The sequence below is a fragment of the Uranotaenia lowii genome, chromosome 3 (genome assembly GCF_029784155.1).
Source record: "Uranotaenia lowii strain MFRU-FL chromosome 3, ASM2978415v1, whole genome shotgun sequence".
NCBI classification, from domain to species: domain Eukaryota; kingdom Metazoa; phylum Arthropoda; class Insecta; order Diptera; family Culicidae; genus Uranotaenia; species Uranotaenia lowii.
Genome location: NC_073693.1, coordinates 75,065,878 through 75,082,874, shown reverse-complemented (window position 1 = coordinate 75,082,874; position 16,997 = coordinate 75,065,878). Strand labels below are relative to the sequence as shown.

The 16,997-nt window shown below is 39.1% G+C and overlaps 1 protein-coding gene across 3 annotated transcripts in view; it reads left to right on the top strand.

Annotated features, from left to right (window-relative positions):
* Positions 1-334: 334 nt before the first annotated feature.
* LOC129758070 (PHD finger protein rhinoceros-like) overlaps positions 335-16,997 on the top strand; it is a 44,976-nt gene continuing 28,313 nt past the window's right edge. For all 3 annotated transcript variants that reach the window (XM_055755502.1, XM_055755501.1, XM_055755499.1), the window contains exon 1: positions 335-1,227. The gene's annotated coding sequence lies outside the window, so the exon portion shown is untranslated. The remainder of the gene's footprint in view (positions 1,228-16,997) is intronic.

Sequence of the window (16,997 nt, the reverse complement as noted above, 5' to 3'; positions counted from 1 at the left end):
ATCAGCCTTTTCAAAACTTTCTGAAGCCCCCCGTTCGAAAGCGTCACTTCCGCAACTGTCACAACAAACACTGACATTTGCGGCGCCGCTTCTCCGAAAATGTTTTTGTTGACATCTCGCGCTTTTAAAATTTGACAGATCGCGCAAAAACACCACTGTCTCTTCTTGATTTTCGTTCGGTTTCTTCGCCCTCTCTCGCGGTAACGAAAATTCTCACGCACACGCCCAAAACATTGGGAGAGAATCGGTTGCTAGTGTGCGAGTTTTTGCTGTTTGCTTGCTGGCTCTGGCCGCTGGCATGCGAGCAAAATAATCCCCCGTCGATTTTCCAAGCAGCAATCAGTCGTGTTTCGGTCGTCGTCGTCGTTTGCTCGTCGTGTTCTGTTGGTTAAGAAAAAAAGAGAGAGCGGACCCTGCAAATACAATCGCAGAAGGCGTAGTAGAAAAACGTACAGCAAGCAAACGCTGATGCGAAAAAAGAGGCAACCATTTTTCTTCACCATCCTCATCCGTCGAAATCGAACCGAAGAAAAAGTGCACGGAACGATACCAGAAACGGGATTCAGAGTAAGATTTTTCCGTATTTCGATTTTCGAGGTGTCGCAAATTGGAAGGGTCCAGATTTGACCGATCGGAATACGCGTTCCCGTGGTTTTAGCCCTGGTGTGGATATCGACGACGGTGGAAAAAAAACGCGGACGAGCTGGTAAAATCGCGCAATAAGTTTTTCCCTCTTTCCTCCGTCAATCAGTAGCAGCAATTTCGGGCCGGACGCAAAGAAGGTGCAAAACGCGTTTCTCTGGCCAGCAGTACCAGAAGCAGTGGAAGCACCAGCAGCACAGTATACTGAGCTGAGTGTCAGGAAGCAGCACCGTTGGATCGGTTTTAGGAATTAAGGGGCGCATCTCGCGAAAGGGGCAAGAAGGGGAAACAGTGTTACGGTGCAGAAGAAAACGGGCTGCTATTAATGTGTAGTGTTTCTTTTTTCGTTTCCTAATGTGGTTGTGGCGCTGAGTGGCCGCCACCGTATGTTGGTTGAGAAAATTTTCCTCCGATTCCGATTGTGGAAAATCTCCCCGTCGCACTTCTCCTGCTCACAGTCTTCCGTTCCATCATTGTGGACAGGGAGCGCTCTCGCTGGAAAAGCAAAAGGATTAACTGGGAGCTGCGCTAAGCCACGGCACTTCCTCGATACAAAAACAACATCGGTAACGGATTGATTGGTTGGTAAGTTTTATCATTCTTTATGTTTTAGGAAAAATGTAATAGGCAAAACATTCGACGTTGCCCTATCCAACAGGACTAGGTAGGGCGATACTAAAAAAAAGTGAAGGAATTTTATTTTTTGCATATCCCTGCTGTCCATCGATGAAGCAATGAAACGTTTCTCCTTCCATTTTGACGTTTCCGATAGCGTTTGTTGTTGTTAAGTCATAGGCGTAGAATGATGATTGAATTTTTATATGGTCCACAAATAGTTAAAAATTATCATGATTATGAAAAGATCGCTAAAAGTTTTTGAACTCAATACAAATTTTACTATAAGTAACAAATACTAGCCATTCTAGAAACTTTTGATTATGCGGATAGCAAAAGAACTAAGAAACGTCTGTATTCTCACCGACTCAAAAAGTAGTTGTGACCTGTTAAAAAATAATAAAACCGACATTTACATTATAAATGAAATAAAAAACTTCACAGCAAATACAAGTCTTGAGAAAGTATTAATACAATGGATTCCTGGACATGCTAACATTTTAGGGAATGATAGAGCTGACATAGCCGCTAAAATGGCCAAAACGAACCCTTCGGTCTTACTTTAGGGGGTGCGCTCTTGATACAAAAAAAGACGAAGTGATAAGCGAATGGAATACGAATTATGAAATAATATCCGAGGAATAAAACACTTCACAATAATGCCTAACATTCATACCAAACCATGGTTTCAAAATATATTTTTCAGCACCAACACGACAGTACAAATATCAAGAATAAGAACATTCCATACTGCAACAAAGGATCGTCTCCAAAACTGGGGTCTAATTAGCTCGAACCTGTGCGACCACTGTGGGATGATCGAAGACCTTGATCGTATCCTTTTCGATTGAACAAAGTTCACCACTTACCGTACAGTCTACAACTTTGTTGAAAGTAAAACTAGCTTCCTACAAATGCTTGAAAGAAAGCAATATAGTTAGTACAAACTCTTTGTAGATTATTTGGATGGAGTAAAGATAAATGTTTGAACAGTTAGAATATGATGGTTTACTAAACTTAACTTAAATGATATTTTGACCGCGTAGCGTATACTTGTCAATCGACAAAAAACTTAACACCATTGGCTTTACGTTCCGTGCCAAAAGTACAAAACGAAAAAAAATCTACCTCCCCGGGGTGCGAGCAATCTTAGCGGAGATCGGGTACCCAACCCCGGTGGATGCTTTAGTCGCATGCAGACTGAGAGAGGGGGCTCCGTACGCGTCTGTTCTCCATGTCAGGGGCTACGTGCTGAGTGCAACAACGTCCTGGTGGTGTTCGGGACCCAAAACAGCAACATCACGAAGGTCCTCCTGCGAGATAGTGAGGTAAGCTGCATGCCTTGCGAGCCCGTGACTACAAAAAAAAACACAACCACCGAACAAAGAACAACAAATTTCAGATGGAAATCGGCAAAGACTCACGCGATGAAAAGGGATCAGCGATTGGAAACTTGGAACATGGAACTGCCGGTCTCTAAATTTCGTGGGCAGTACCTACGTGCTCTCCAACTAATTTAAGAGCCGCAAATTCGACATCGTAGCGCTGCAGGAGGTATGCCGGAAGGGCTCAACGGTACGAACGTACCCAGATGTCATCTACCAGAGCGGCGGCAATACACACGAGCTTGGAACAGCTTTCTATAGTGATGGGAATGATGCAAAAGTGCGTGATCAGGTAGAGGCCGATCAACTCACGAATGTGCCGGTTGAGAATCAAGGGCCGGTTCTTCAACATCAGCATCATTAACGTACACAGCCCTCACCTCGGAAGTACCAGTGACGACAAAGACGAATTCTACGCGCAGCTGGAGCGTGAATACGGCCGCTGCCCAAATTATGATATTAAGATCGTCATCGGGGATTTTAACGCTCAGGTCGGCCCGGAGGAGGAATTCAAACCGATAATAGGAAGGTTCAGTGCGCACCAGTTGACCAACGAAAACGGCCTCAGACAAATAGATATCGCCGCATCCAAACGAATGGCCGTACGTAGTAACCAGCACCGTCTCCCACACAAGTTCACTTGGAAATCACCGTACCAAAAGCAATCACAGATCGACCACGTCTTGAGAGACAGCCGGCACTTCTCGGACATTATCGACGTGAGATCCTGTCGAGGCGCCAACATCGAATAAGACCATTATCTGGTGATGGTGAAGATGCGCCCAAAACTCTTCGTAGTGAACAATATACAAAACCGACACCCGCCTCGGTTAAATATCGCACGACTGAAGCAGCCTGAGGTCGCACAGACTACGCATAATCGCTCGGAGCAGCACTGCAGGCAGAGGGCGAACTGGACGGAGACCCTTCTTGTGGACTGTTGGGATACCATCTAGACAGCCATCAACAACGTTGAGGAGGACGTCATCGGTCATTTGGAACGAACTCGACGGAACGACTGGTTCGATGAGGAGTGTAGGAGGGTGCAAAGTGGCATAAAATCACAGACAGCGGAAGAGGCGACGAGTCCGAATTTTCAGGAGAAAAAGCGCCGCCTGGAGGAGGAGGAGCTGGAGCAGCTGCATCGTTCCCAAGAAACACGAAAGTTCTATCAGAAACTCAACGCATCCCGCTAAGGCTCCATGCCGCAAGCCGTAATGTGCCGGGATAAGGACGACGCACATGCAGGAGATCAAGACGGATCACTCCCAACGATGAGTGAAGCTAAGGAAGCCATTCGCCATTGGGAAGGATGGCATCGCAGCTGAACTTATCAAAATGGTCCCGGACAAGTTGGCCGATTGTCTACAGCTGCCGGAGGAGTGGAAGGAGGGTGTAATATCTACCATCTACAAGAAGGGCAATAAATTGGACTGAGAGAACTACCGAGCGATCATTGTCCTCAATGCCGCCTACGAAGTGTTGTCGCGAATCCTACTCCGCCGCCTAACGACACAAGCAAACAGATTCGTGAGAATTCATCAGGCCGGCTTCATGGAGGGACGGTCAAAGACGGTGCAGATTTTCACATTACGGGAAATCCTCCAAAAATGCCGTGAATACCAAGTTCCTGCGCACCATCTATGCATTGACTTCAAAGCTGCATACGACACGATCGACCGTGAAGAGCTATGGAAAATCATGGACGAGAACGGCTTTTCCGGGAAGCTGATCAGACTGATCAAGGCGACGATGGGTGGAACGCAGTGCTGTGTGCGCATTTCGGATGAATTATCGAGTTCATTCGCGCAGGGGGCTTAGACAAGGCGATGGTCTATCCTGCATGATGTTCAACGTGGCGCTAGAAGGTGTTAATCGACGAGTGGTGGGTGAAATGCGGCAAATCATCTGCGGCGGTGAAGGATATCTATCGCAAACTGAAATGCGAAGCAGGTAGGATTGGATTGATGATTAATACGTCCAAGACGCAGTACATGCTGGCCTGCGGATCCGAGACCGACCGAACCCGCTTGTCCAGTAATAAAGACATACACCGTCTTAGCCGATTTAGGCTTTACAGACTGAATAAATGACGTGGACAACTTAAGATTAGCATATAACACCCAGTACCGAGATGGGAATCGAACCTATGCCATCAGTGGACCAGCGATTACCGTCTTACCACGCTAACCACTCGACCACCGAGACGTAGTAATAACAAGGTCACGATCGACGGCGACGAGCTGGAGATAGTCGAAGACTTTGTCTATCTCGGCTCACTGGTGACCGCAGACAATGACACCAGCCGTGAGATCCGGAGGCGAATTATCAGCGAAAGTCGTGCCTACTATGGACTCCACAAGCAACTGCGGTCGAGAAGATTAGTCCTCGCACGAAGTGTAACCTGTATATGACGCTCATTAGACCGGTTGTTCTCTACGGGCACAAGGCATGGATATTGCTCGAGGAGGACCTGTGTACACTCGGAGTGTTTGAGCGACGAGTGTTAAGAACCATCTTTGGCGGCGTACAGGAGAACGGAGTGTGGAGGCGAAGGATGAACCGCGAGCTCGCGTGACTCTACGGCGAACCCAGTATCCAAAAGGTGGTGAGTATTCTGGACGACTGTCCTGCAAAACAGGTGTTCGCTACGAATCCGGTAAGAAAGAGACGAGCAGGGGCGCAACGAGCGAGGTGGTTAGACCAAGTAAAGCGTGATCTGGCGAATGTAGGATGTCCGAGAAATTGGAGAACGGTTGTCATGGACCGAGTGAATTTTAAGAATCCTGATTTTTTCTTCATGTTGCCCTGATGATTGTCAAAAACAACTCACAGAAAATATAAAAAAGAAAGGTGATATTTCTGGGAGGTGGGTGAGTTTCACCTCGAAGAGGTAGAAGTTACCTTTTTGGCTTTCACGAGCGTTTACCTTGCTATCTAGGTAAATTTTACCTTTTCATTATTTTCCGTGTATTTTCGCATCGCATACCGATTTCTTAAGACACTAGGGGAGATGGGGGCATAATGGCCACCTTAAGGAAAACGGTTATTTAACCATAGAAAATAGCTATAATATGGAGGTTACATTATTGTTTCGTGTTCAGACACTTGAAAAGCCTATTCCCTAACGGGCTGAAACGTGAAAAACTAGATGAAAACGTTAAAAAATGCATTTTAAAAAAATTTGCCAAAAGCTGAAAACCAGCCACTGTGGAGGCATAATGAGAACCCCCCCTGAGGCAGTATGAGCACCATTAATCAGAGCAAGATGTGCGTTTTTGCCGGGGAATCTAGCAGCGAATTCAATTCGATGAAGTCAGGTGAGTCGTAGATTCATCAAACAAAGCAATAACAAAATAATCTAGATCTGTTTGTAGAATACAAACAATTCACGCACGCTCATACATTAAGTGCTTTGTTCGGAGGATGATGCTACTAGCCGTATAATGTAACAATAAAAAAATCGATCATGAATTGTGAATGGAAAAAAGTCACCTCGAACAGAAATCGAACTCTAGTCTTTTGATTACCTCTCCGACACCTTACCAATAGGCTAAATTGTCGGATGAAAACTAGTCAAGGTGTGGCGCTATAAATCAATTTTAATTCGCTGCTAGATTCAACGGCAGAAAATGCTCATTATGCCTCGATAATATGGTGCTCTATATGCCCCTAGTCAACAAATTTAAGTAAAAACGTGTTTTACAATTGATAAAAGTGAAAAATCAAAAATTTTTTGATGGTAAAAATTGAGAAACAATGTGTACATCATGTTGCAGTGCGTACATTATAGATCAAGGTTATTTTAAGATCATAAGAGCTTATTTCGTGGTGCTCAAAAATTATAATATTTTCGTAACTTGAGAACCAAGCTAGTTTTTTTAAAAAATCTCTGTAAAGATGATAAGGAGATTCCTTTTTTTGTGAAAAATTAATACTATAGGAAGTACGAAACAAATCCTCATGAAAATTTATTTAAGAAAATACGCACTTTCGTAGAAAAGCGTAGTTCTCATTATGCCTCGGGTGCTCGTTATGCCCTCATCTCCCCTACATGGAAAAAAATTGCGTTGCTATTCCAAAGACGTCGTCATGATAATTTTACCATTTCAGCGTTATACCACGCAAATTAAAACATCAATTTTGTAAAAGTGCACATGAAGCATTATTGGAATTACTATGTACCTGGCAATTTTCGATAACTGTCAATGTTTGTTGTCGAAAATACTATGGTCATGATGATTTCATCATAATTTCTATTACAACTAGCGTCCGCATAGTTATTTAGACATTGTGGCACCAATTCATATCAACAAAATACTACGCACATGGTACTTTTGAGAACAAAACATATTTGACTCAAAAACATCAGTGCGTATGATAATTTTACTATGGAAAACATTCTTGTTGTTTATACTTATTCATGATCATTAATCATCAAACCCGCGAGTAAACAAACAAATTTTGAGCTGCCTTCAAGTTTCATAATTTGAAAAAATCCTTCCAGAGCATCGGAAGAACTCACTAACATTGACCGACGTGTGTCGGAAGTGTGAATTTCAATGTTTTACACAGAGTTGCAAGATTTCAGATTATCATTTGAAATTGATACTCACCGTGATGAGTATCAATTAAGCAGCACAATGAATTTCGTTGTGATGCTCAAAGCTTTCGATGTCAAACGAAATTCACTGAGCATCACATCTAGAAAAAATCAGAAATCCAGAATCCCATTAGAGAAATCTTCAGCTATATTCCCCACTTTTTCCCCTACTATTTTTTGACGACAGTTAAATTTGTAACGAATCTATGGAATATTTGAATGTATCATAAAATGTGATTAGCTTTTCACACTAGCGACACGCCAAGTTGAACGACTCCAAACGCTTTGATATAAAAAAAATAAGAGCGCTTTAATGATTGGAGTTTATTGAAACTTTTTAATAACGAAAGTGTTAAAGCTCGTGGTACCTATGTTTTAAAAAGTGTCTATGTACACAACACACTACTTATAAATGTTGAGAACAACACTTTAAATTTATAATATTATTTGCAAATACGGCGCTTTGGTACTAAACAATTTATAACATGATTTCATAGTCAAGACGACTTAAATAAAATAATATAAAATTCAGTCGTTGACGTTTTGTTGGTTTTCAAAATTAAAAGCAACAAAATAATATGGGATTAAAAGCAACATTTCTAATCGATTTTCTGGTTATTTGAAATCAGTGAAATATGCTTAGTTAGCTAAGCATAGAATACATTAATTGAAAAATCGATATTTGTTTTAACTCTCTGAAATATTCTATGAACTGGGTTATAAATATTCTAAGCACTCAACAAGTGCACAGTAGAAGGGATTTAACAATATAATTCACTCAAGATAAGATTGAAATAAAACAGCTTTTTAGTAGACTCCACTTTTGCCCGTGGCTAAGATTCAACTGAACCTTTTTATTTTTAAACAGAGCGATCAACACTCTCTCTCATGCGTTAGAGTCAATCTTCGGACATTCGTATAAATCGTTTCATATAATTTCAGGATACTAAAGTTCTTCGCTTTTTTAAGAAAATTCATACATGAATTGATGATTCATATTAATGATTCTAGATGCAAAACATGCTTGTAATATAAACTCCATTCAATGGTTTCAAATGCATTTTGCAAGCACAACGCGCTACAACATATTATTCCATTAGTCTACGTTTTCGAGAACGGGTGATTATGGGACTTCTTCCGTTTGTAATTCGTTTATCCATCGCTGACGCAGCCACATCTAGGCTCAGCGGTTCGTCTGGAAATCCTTGGAACTCCGCTTCACTGTCTAAGGAATCTCTCCGACGTTTGCAATTGTTATTCCGAGAGACGAACACCCTGGAACGACCCAAAGGCACATGAGCCATCTTGAGTTGATGCTTGTGCGCCGTCAGAACGTGATTACCAATGGCTATCTGGAAAACATTTTTAGAGAATCTTTTTAGAAATTTTGCATCTAACCATTTAGGAATATCATGCGGGTTGTTATTTTTATAAAAAACTCTATCCCCAACCACTAGCTTATCAAATTTATCTGGGGAATTCACGTTGTCGTAAGTGTTGCTATTTGTACTTTCAAAATCAGTTATTAAATACTTTTTGTATGTCTTAGTTGGATTAATCAAATCCAACAGCATTTTGGGTTTGAAAGATAAAACCTTATCTGAAGGAAAACATCCTTCAGTTCCCGTACAACTATTTCTGTAGTTTATCAAAAACAAATTTAACCGATCATCAATATCCAAAATTTTAGTCTCATTGTCAAGAAGATATTTTTTCATAACATCTTTGATAACTCGTACTAAACGTTCTGCCTGCCCGTTACTACTCGGATTATAAGGAGGACTTTTGAGGACCTTTATTCCTTGCCTTTCTAAAAATTGAATAAACTCTCGAGAGTTAAACGGTGGACCACCATCCGTAACAACTACATCCGGCAAACCAAAACGAGCAAACATACTATTAAATTTTTTAATGACATTTTTAGCAGTTGTACTAGTACGCATGAGCTCCACCTCAAGCCATTTAGTATGGCTATCAACCATTAGAAGAAATACGCTACTATTAAAGTAGAAGAAATCTGCGTGCACTCTGCTAAAAGGACGCGTAGTTGGTATCCATCCATTTTTCTCTTTAGACTTGGGCACAATTTGCATTTTGGCACAAGTCTCGCAACTCTTTACATAGTCTTCAATTTCAGCGTTCATCCTATACCAGTAAACAGTTTTCCTCGCTAACTGCTTCATTCTAACTATTCCGCAATGATTTATGTGCAGTAATTTAATAACTTGCCTTTTATAAGAATTTGGAATTACTACTCTTTCGTTCAGCAATAGCACACCGTCCATGATTTCCAGTTTATCTTTTTGTGAATACAAATCTTTGAATCTTATATCAACTCTTTTCGGCCATCCGTGAACAACATAATGACAAGCTTCTCCCAAATATGTGTCCAATCTTGTTTCTTTTGCAATCATGGTAAAATCAAGAGGGAATTCATTAGAAAAATTTAAACTGTTAATTTTTTCACCATCCAAAGTGTTTGGAACAGTTTGTTGCAAAGGGAAACGGCTGCAGAAATCCGCATTAGCCATCCTAGAGGCTGGTCTGTATTCAATGACGAAATCATAAATAGCGAGTTCCATTACGTATCTTTGGAGCCTTGTTACACAAATAGTATTTTTACCTTCTTTCCCAAATATGCCTAGGAGTGGCTTATGGTCTGTAAATACTTTAAAAGTTTGTCCGAACAGGAATTTGTGAAATTTTTTTTATTGTACACACAAGCGCCAAGGCTTCTAAATGCAGAATAGGATATTTCTTTTGTGCTGAATTGAGGGAGAAGGATGTGAAACAAACTGGTTTTTCGATACCTTGCTCAATTTGTGCTAGAACACCGCCTAGACCATAGGATGAAGCGTCTGTAACTACTACTAGAGGTTTTTTTGGATCATAGTACGTTAATATATTTGCTTTTAATAAATTGGTTTTACTTTGTTGGAAAGCTGAATCACATTCTGTGGACCATTCGAAACGCACATTTTTTTTTAATAATTCATACAAAGGTCTGAGATTTACTGACATTTTAGGGACAAACTTATTGTAGTAATTGATAAGCCCGAGAAAAGCCTTCAATTCAGTTACATTATCAGGAACTTTTGCTTCCGCTATAGTTGAAAGTTTCTCTGGGGATGGCAGAAGTCCCTCACATGTGATCAAATGACCAAGATATTGTAGAGAGGAGACAAAAAATTTACACTTCTTAAAATTAACACGAACGTTCACCTTGTCGAGCCTTTCTAAAACTTGAATAAGTTTATCACGGCATTCGTCAAAATTTTTACCAGCTATAAGCAGGTCGTCTAAATAACAACATACATGATCTAGACCTTTCAAGATTTGGTCCATTGTCTGTTGGAATAATGCAGCAGAACTAGAAGCTCCTTGTGGCAACCGATTGTATGTGTAAAGTCCTTTTATCGTATTAATAACAACAAAATGTTTTGACCGATTAGTTAATTCGAGTTGCGTATAAGCTCCCGCCAAATCCAAACAGCAAAAAACTTTACAACCAGCTAAGGACGCGAAAATATCTTGAGCGAGTGGAAGAGGATAGGTATTAGGTATGAGAATTTTGTTCAAGGATACCTTGCAGTCTATAACCATTCGGATGTCGTTGTCCTTCTTCAAAACCGCTATTACAGGAGATGCCCACTCGCTAGCCTTTACTGGTGAAATCACGCCCTGGCTTTCCAACATGTCCAAATGATTAACAAACTGGTCTCTTATTTTGAAAGGAACCTCATACGCTCGCTTAAAAATTGGCTGATAACTTTTGAATGTTAGATCTGCTTTGTATCCTGTAATTGGTTCAGAAAAATTCTGTGTAAAAACTTTATCAAATTTAGATTTAATATTACTTATTGTTTGCTCCAAACTGAGATCCGTTTTCAAAGCCATGATATTTTTACAGGGTACAAAGTTAGTTCTCCATTCAGGATAAAACAGCTCCAGCCAGTCGCGCCCAAGTAAGGGAGTGAAATTGATATCACTTTGTAAGATGATAAGTTTTAGCTTGTAGACGAAACTGTTCAATCTAGCTTCTACTGAAATCTCACCAAATATTGAAAGCTTTGCGCCATTAACTACTACTAGTTTTTTTGATGATTTGGTAACCGTAATGTAGCTAAGTTTTTTCAGATAAACCGCCATACTAATAACCGAAGCTGCCGATCCTGTATCCACCTCCATAAGTAACTTTTTCCCTTCAACTACCACCTCAACCATACAAGGCGCGTTACTGCTAATCTTCCTGGAAATCATCATACAACCGATATCTGATTCATCTTCAGAATGATCCAACCTCATTCTGTTGAACTTGTCGAATGGCACAGGATCCTTTGATGCTTCCTCTTCAACGAATTTCACCGATTTTGTCTTATTTAATAAGAAGCAGTTTTTCCTGATGTGCCCTCTACGTTTGCAGTAATTACATCTAGCGTTATCATGATTATTCCACTCCTGTTTGTTGCGATTAAATTCATAGCTGTTTCGCTCCCTACTGTTATCACGTTCTCGACTCCTGCTTCGAACCCGATATCCGGAATTAGAATCACGACCACGACCCTCAAAACGACGATCATAGCCATCTCTTCGACCCAAACGATGTCTTATGGAAAGAATATTCGCAGACGCTAAACCGCTATTCTCGCTAATGATTTTAGCTCGCTGTCCAGCAAGTTCGCTGTTCACAATCATTCGTTCTACTGTTTCTAAGCTAATATCATCTTCCATCAAAATTTTATATTGTAATTCCTTTTCTCTCATCCCGAAAACTAACCGGTCACGAATAGCTTCGTCTTTAAATTCTTTAAAGTTGCAATTTTCAGCTAAGAGCTTTACTGCTAGAATAAAATTTTCACCCATTTCATCAACACCTTGATCTCGTTTGCTGAATTTGTATCTGTTCATAAGTGCAGGCTCTGTTTTATCGAAACGCGCTTTCAATTTTTTGATAATATCATCATAAGATAAATTTTCAACTTCCTGTTTCGGAAAGAGCAATTTAATCTCGTCGAATACTTCATCCCCACTTAGGGAAATAAACCACGATTGTTTTGTTTCAGCTGAAACCTTGTTGAGCTTACATAAAATTTCAAACCGTTCGACATAATTCGAAAACGGTCTACCAGGATGATAATGATCTAGTGATCCAATCATACCAGGTACAGACATGATTATTTGATCGGTTTCTACGAAACAAAATCAATGAAAATAATTTAAAAAAAGTTTGGTTTTACTCACTGTTAACCAGCACAAACCTATCCGTCCGACGCAGCAACTAGCAGCAACAACCAGCAACTAGCAGCAACAACCAGCAAGGAATCAGCAATCAGCAGAAACGACTAGCAACAAGCAGCAGGGATCAGCAGTAGCAATCACAACCAGTAAGAGTCACCAGCAATCAACCGCAAAATAATTTTTCAGCACCACAGCAACCAACGGTCCAGTACTGCTCCCTACCTCCAAAAGATTCGATACAATTCAACGAATTGAAGCAGCGTCCAACTCAAGCCTTCCCGTTTCCGCCTGGTTTGCTCCAAAATACTACGAGTAAGAACCGACAGCTAACAGTTCCACACGTAAATAGTCTGCCCGATGTTGCCTTCACCGAAACTCGTAAGAAATGATGTTTTTGCTCACAACTCACCGCAGGTTGCAGAGGTGTCTCACAGCGCTCACCTAAACGATCAGTGTGATTTACGATCCGCGACTAGTGTGTGTAATTGCCGAAGAAAGGAACTTATTCAATTATTCTACAAAATAGATTTCAAAAGAAAAGCTTTACTGTGGAATAAATAGAAAATGGTGATTTAAAACTATGCCAACAGCCACAAGGCAACTTTTTCACAATAGTTCCAATATTCAACAAAATTTGTAATCATCAAAACTTCTCGCAACGCAAGACATATGGAAATATTCGAATAACCAACTTTTAATCACCTTTAGGTACGCTGATCACACTATTCTCAAGCATACAAAGTACTTACTCAGGCCCACTCTGGAATTTCCACGAACCTTCCGTTTGAGCACTTAATTTTTCCTCGTCGCCACTGAAATATTCTATGAACTGGGTTATAAATATTCTAAGCACTCAACAAGTGCACAGTAGAAGGGATTTAACAATATAATTCACTCAAGATAAGATTGAAATAAAACAGCTTTTTAGTAGACTCCACTTTTGCCCGTGGCTAAGATTCAACTGAACCTTTTTATTTTTAAACAGAGCGATCAACACTCTCTCTCATGCGTTAGAGTCAATCTTCGGACATTCGTATAAATCGTTTCATATAATTTCAGGATACTAAACTCTCAAGGGCTGAAATTTTTACAAAAAAAAGGTCAAAACTCAGATTTTTTAGGTTTTTTTTTTTTTTTTGTATTTTCTCGGCTGTTGACATACAAAAAAAACATATGTTGAACTGAAATATGATCACAGTCATCAAATTTCATGCGGTCCCTTCTTCAGAGCATGTTGTGTACGAGTGAAGGATCTAAATTTGGAAATATTAATAAAGTTCATGTATTCTAACAAATATGCATCTATACATTCAGAACTAAAACCTCCTTTTTTATATCAACTAAATGAAAAAATAGAAGCCGTGATGTCAGTGATAAGCTGTCCTTTGTTTACACTTTTATTTGAATCTCTTTTCAAACGATCTTTTTTTAAACGTCCTTGGTCCTTGACATCCCTTCTCTGTTCCAAACTACACATTGGTAGTGCAATTTTCTGCCGAATTTTTGACAGTAATAGGCACTTAAAGACTGTAAAAGATCCGGAACAACCGTAGAGAAAACCAATTTTCGACTTATGACTTATGACTTCGACGAAACTTACGTTATCTTTATCGAGATACATCCTAAACAACAGTTCAAACTTATTTTCATCAGTAAACAGCCAGTGAAGTGAATAAAATAGTGTAGATAGAGGGAATCAAATGATCAACTTACAAAAGAATAAAAACATGAGAGATGTGCTCCATACGGTTTGTATAACATTGCCGGGATGTGACAAAAACCAACACGACGAACTATGTTGTTTTGTGTCCTTTTGCATCACGGCAATCCAGTGCTGCGTGAAACGTCGTGAAAACCTAATTGCACTAGAAAAAGAGAAAGCGTTTATACCTCCAAAATTTAAATAATTTTATTGAAGTTTTTTACTGATCAAATGAAACCAAGTTTTTACCTAACATAGAATACATGTTGAGCAATAGTTTGCAACCAATAAATTTTTTTTTATATTGGTTTATACGACGTAACTAGAGTATTACCGGGAATTGGAAAAATTCGGGAATTCTCGATTCCCTGGAATCAATGTTTCATTCCCGGGAATTCCCGACATATATGAAATTATCTCTCTGGAAAAGCCTGATAGCGTCCGGAACCATTCTTATTGTTTTGTTTTTAAAATGTAGTCATACAAAACTCATCGAGAATATTCCGATTCCTGTGGCAGTTGACATTTTGAAGCCATTTGGCGCTATTTTTTTTATTCAAACAGATAAGTTGAAAAAGATTATATGTATTTCCACACCGTTTTCATTAACCAAAAATCAAACACTTCGAAAAATATATGAAAAATCGTGCAGCAGGTAGGCAGATTGTGTTTTCTCGAAAGTAACATTTATTCTTGTTTCCCTCTGACTTTAAAAACCAGATGAATTACAAGACTTGAAAATAAAGTATACATCGTGTTTTCTCTCATATGAAAAGCAAATATGCAAAATGTTCAGAAAAACGAAAAAAGGTTGGAATAATCAAACAAATATTTTTTTTTCTTTTAACCCCTTATTACATCAATGAATTCTTTATTTGACTTATTCAGGTTATTTAATAGTTGGTTTGACTGTTTTTAATGTGTTGAAAATAGTTTGATTTATTTAATTAAAAATAAGTTAAAAACATGGGCTTTTATGAACGAAAGGTTCGATAAGTTATGTATATTTAAATCGAAGTGCATATATTTTACATGTTTTTGAATACTTCCCGGGATCCCGGGAATTCCCGAGAAACAGGCCCACCGGATTGCCCGATTCCCGGGAACAGGAAAATGGCCGGGAAGTGGAAACTCTAGACGTAACCAAAACAAATTCTAGAAATAACCTGTCGTCGTTAACCAAAATCTTGAAAGCGAATTATTTCGACGCCTATGTGTCGTCAATGTTTGATCATACCGTAGTAGACTCGTCTGTGGTAGTATCAATTGGTGAATGAAAGCCCACTCGGAGTAAAAAAAACACGATTAATGCCTCTCATCGCTTCTCGTCAGCTTGGACGATTGCTTTTTACTCCCGATACCAACAGCAGTTTAATCACATGTAAAAGTACATACAATGTTGTTGAGAATCAGCCGAGGATTGTGCATCAAATCAGAGCTGGATTTATTGATAAATGGAAGCATAAAAAAATTCAAGAAAAATTGTCCTTAATCTTCATGTATGTGGATTGTTCGGGGTGGACTCGATTTAACCCTCATCCGCACTAGGTTTCGTTACCCTTATCAGACTTAGGAGTGTCAATTTGACACTCCAAGCTAACCGATTACAACGAAACTTACATCACTAGAAACCTTGTAATGTCAGTAAAATATGTTCGGAACATTATATACAGCTAAAGCTACTAGTTTTCCCGTTATTCAGCGGGATAGAAAAAAAATCCGAAAAAACATGCCTCAGAAAAATTATTGCATATGCAAGCTTCTTATGTATATGAAAGCTTAAGTTATGAGTCTGCATAATGAAGTCAAGAAATATGTTTTTTTTTTAATGAAAGAGTGAGGAGAGTGGATGAGTGTTTTAATTTTTTTTTCATCTCAAATTTTGATATGCTGTTAAATATTTAATTCCTAAAAATGTTAAATCAAGACGATGCAACTCGTTGTCCATATTTTTTTAAAACTTTTAAATTCAGAATTTAAGATAGAGATCATGATTTCCATGTTCTGCATTCAAGTAGATCGTGAACTGCAAGCAAAAAACAGTAGGTATGAGTTTTCAGTGTCTGAAAGTTAACTGTGCTAAAACTCAATTGTATAAAAACAGTTATAACAACGATTAAAAAATTTATTTTTTTTAATATTGGCCTTTTCAATATAAAAAATCAATATCTTTACTGAATATTAAAGAAAACCTTTTTTAAACTTGGCTGAAAACAGAAGATAATTTTTTTTTAAAACGGTATGTTCAATTGAGTGAAATTATGAACAAAGGTTTGTTTTTGGTCTTATCTTTTCATAATTATTCAGATGAATTTGGGGTAATAATGAATGCTGTTAAGATTCTTGTTACGTAACAATATTTAATGTTGGCAATCCTTCTAGATAAATCTAAACACTGCGTCTAGATGGGAGTAATGGTTTTTCAAAATTTACCCTTAATTAGTCATGGGCAATTTTGAGATTCACAAAGGAACAGGGAATCATTTCCAACAATCTCATATTTACAGATTTTTAGAAACTGATAAAGTTATGTATAACGGTTAATTTTCAAGATCTTGATGATTATTGGTAGAGGAGAGTGGGGTAACGTGGGCCATGGGGAAACATGGGTCACTCTTAATATCTCAGCTGTGTGTTGAGATAAAAATCCCAATCTAACTGTCATCGTCAACGCTTTGCGTAAGCATGTTTTTCTATATGTTGTTGACTTATGTACGCATCATATGCTTCTTTTATTTAACTAGCCTAGAAGAAAGTACTTACATAATTAACAAGCACCCGCAAAATTGCATCCGTAGGAGACCTAAAGTAC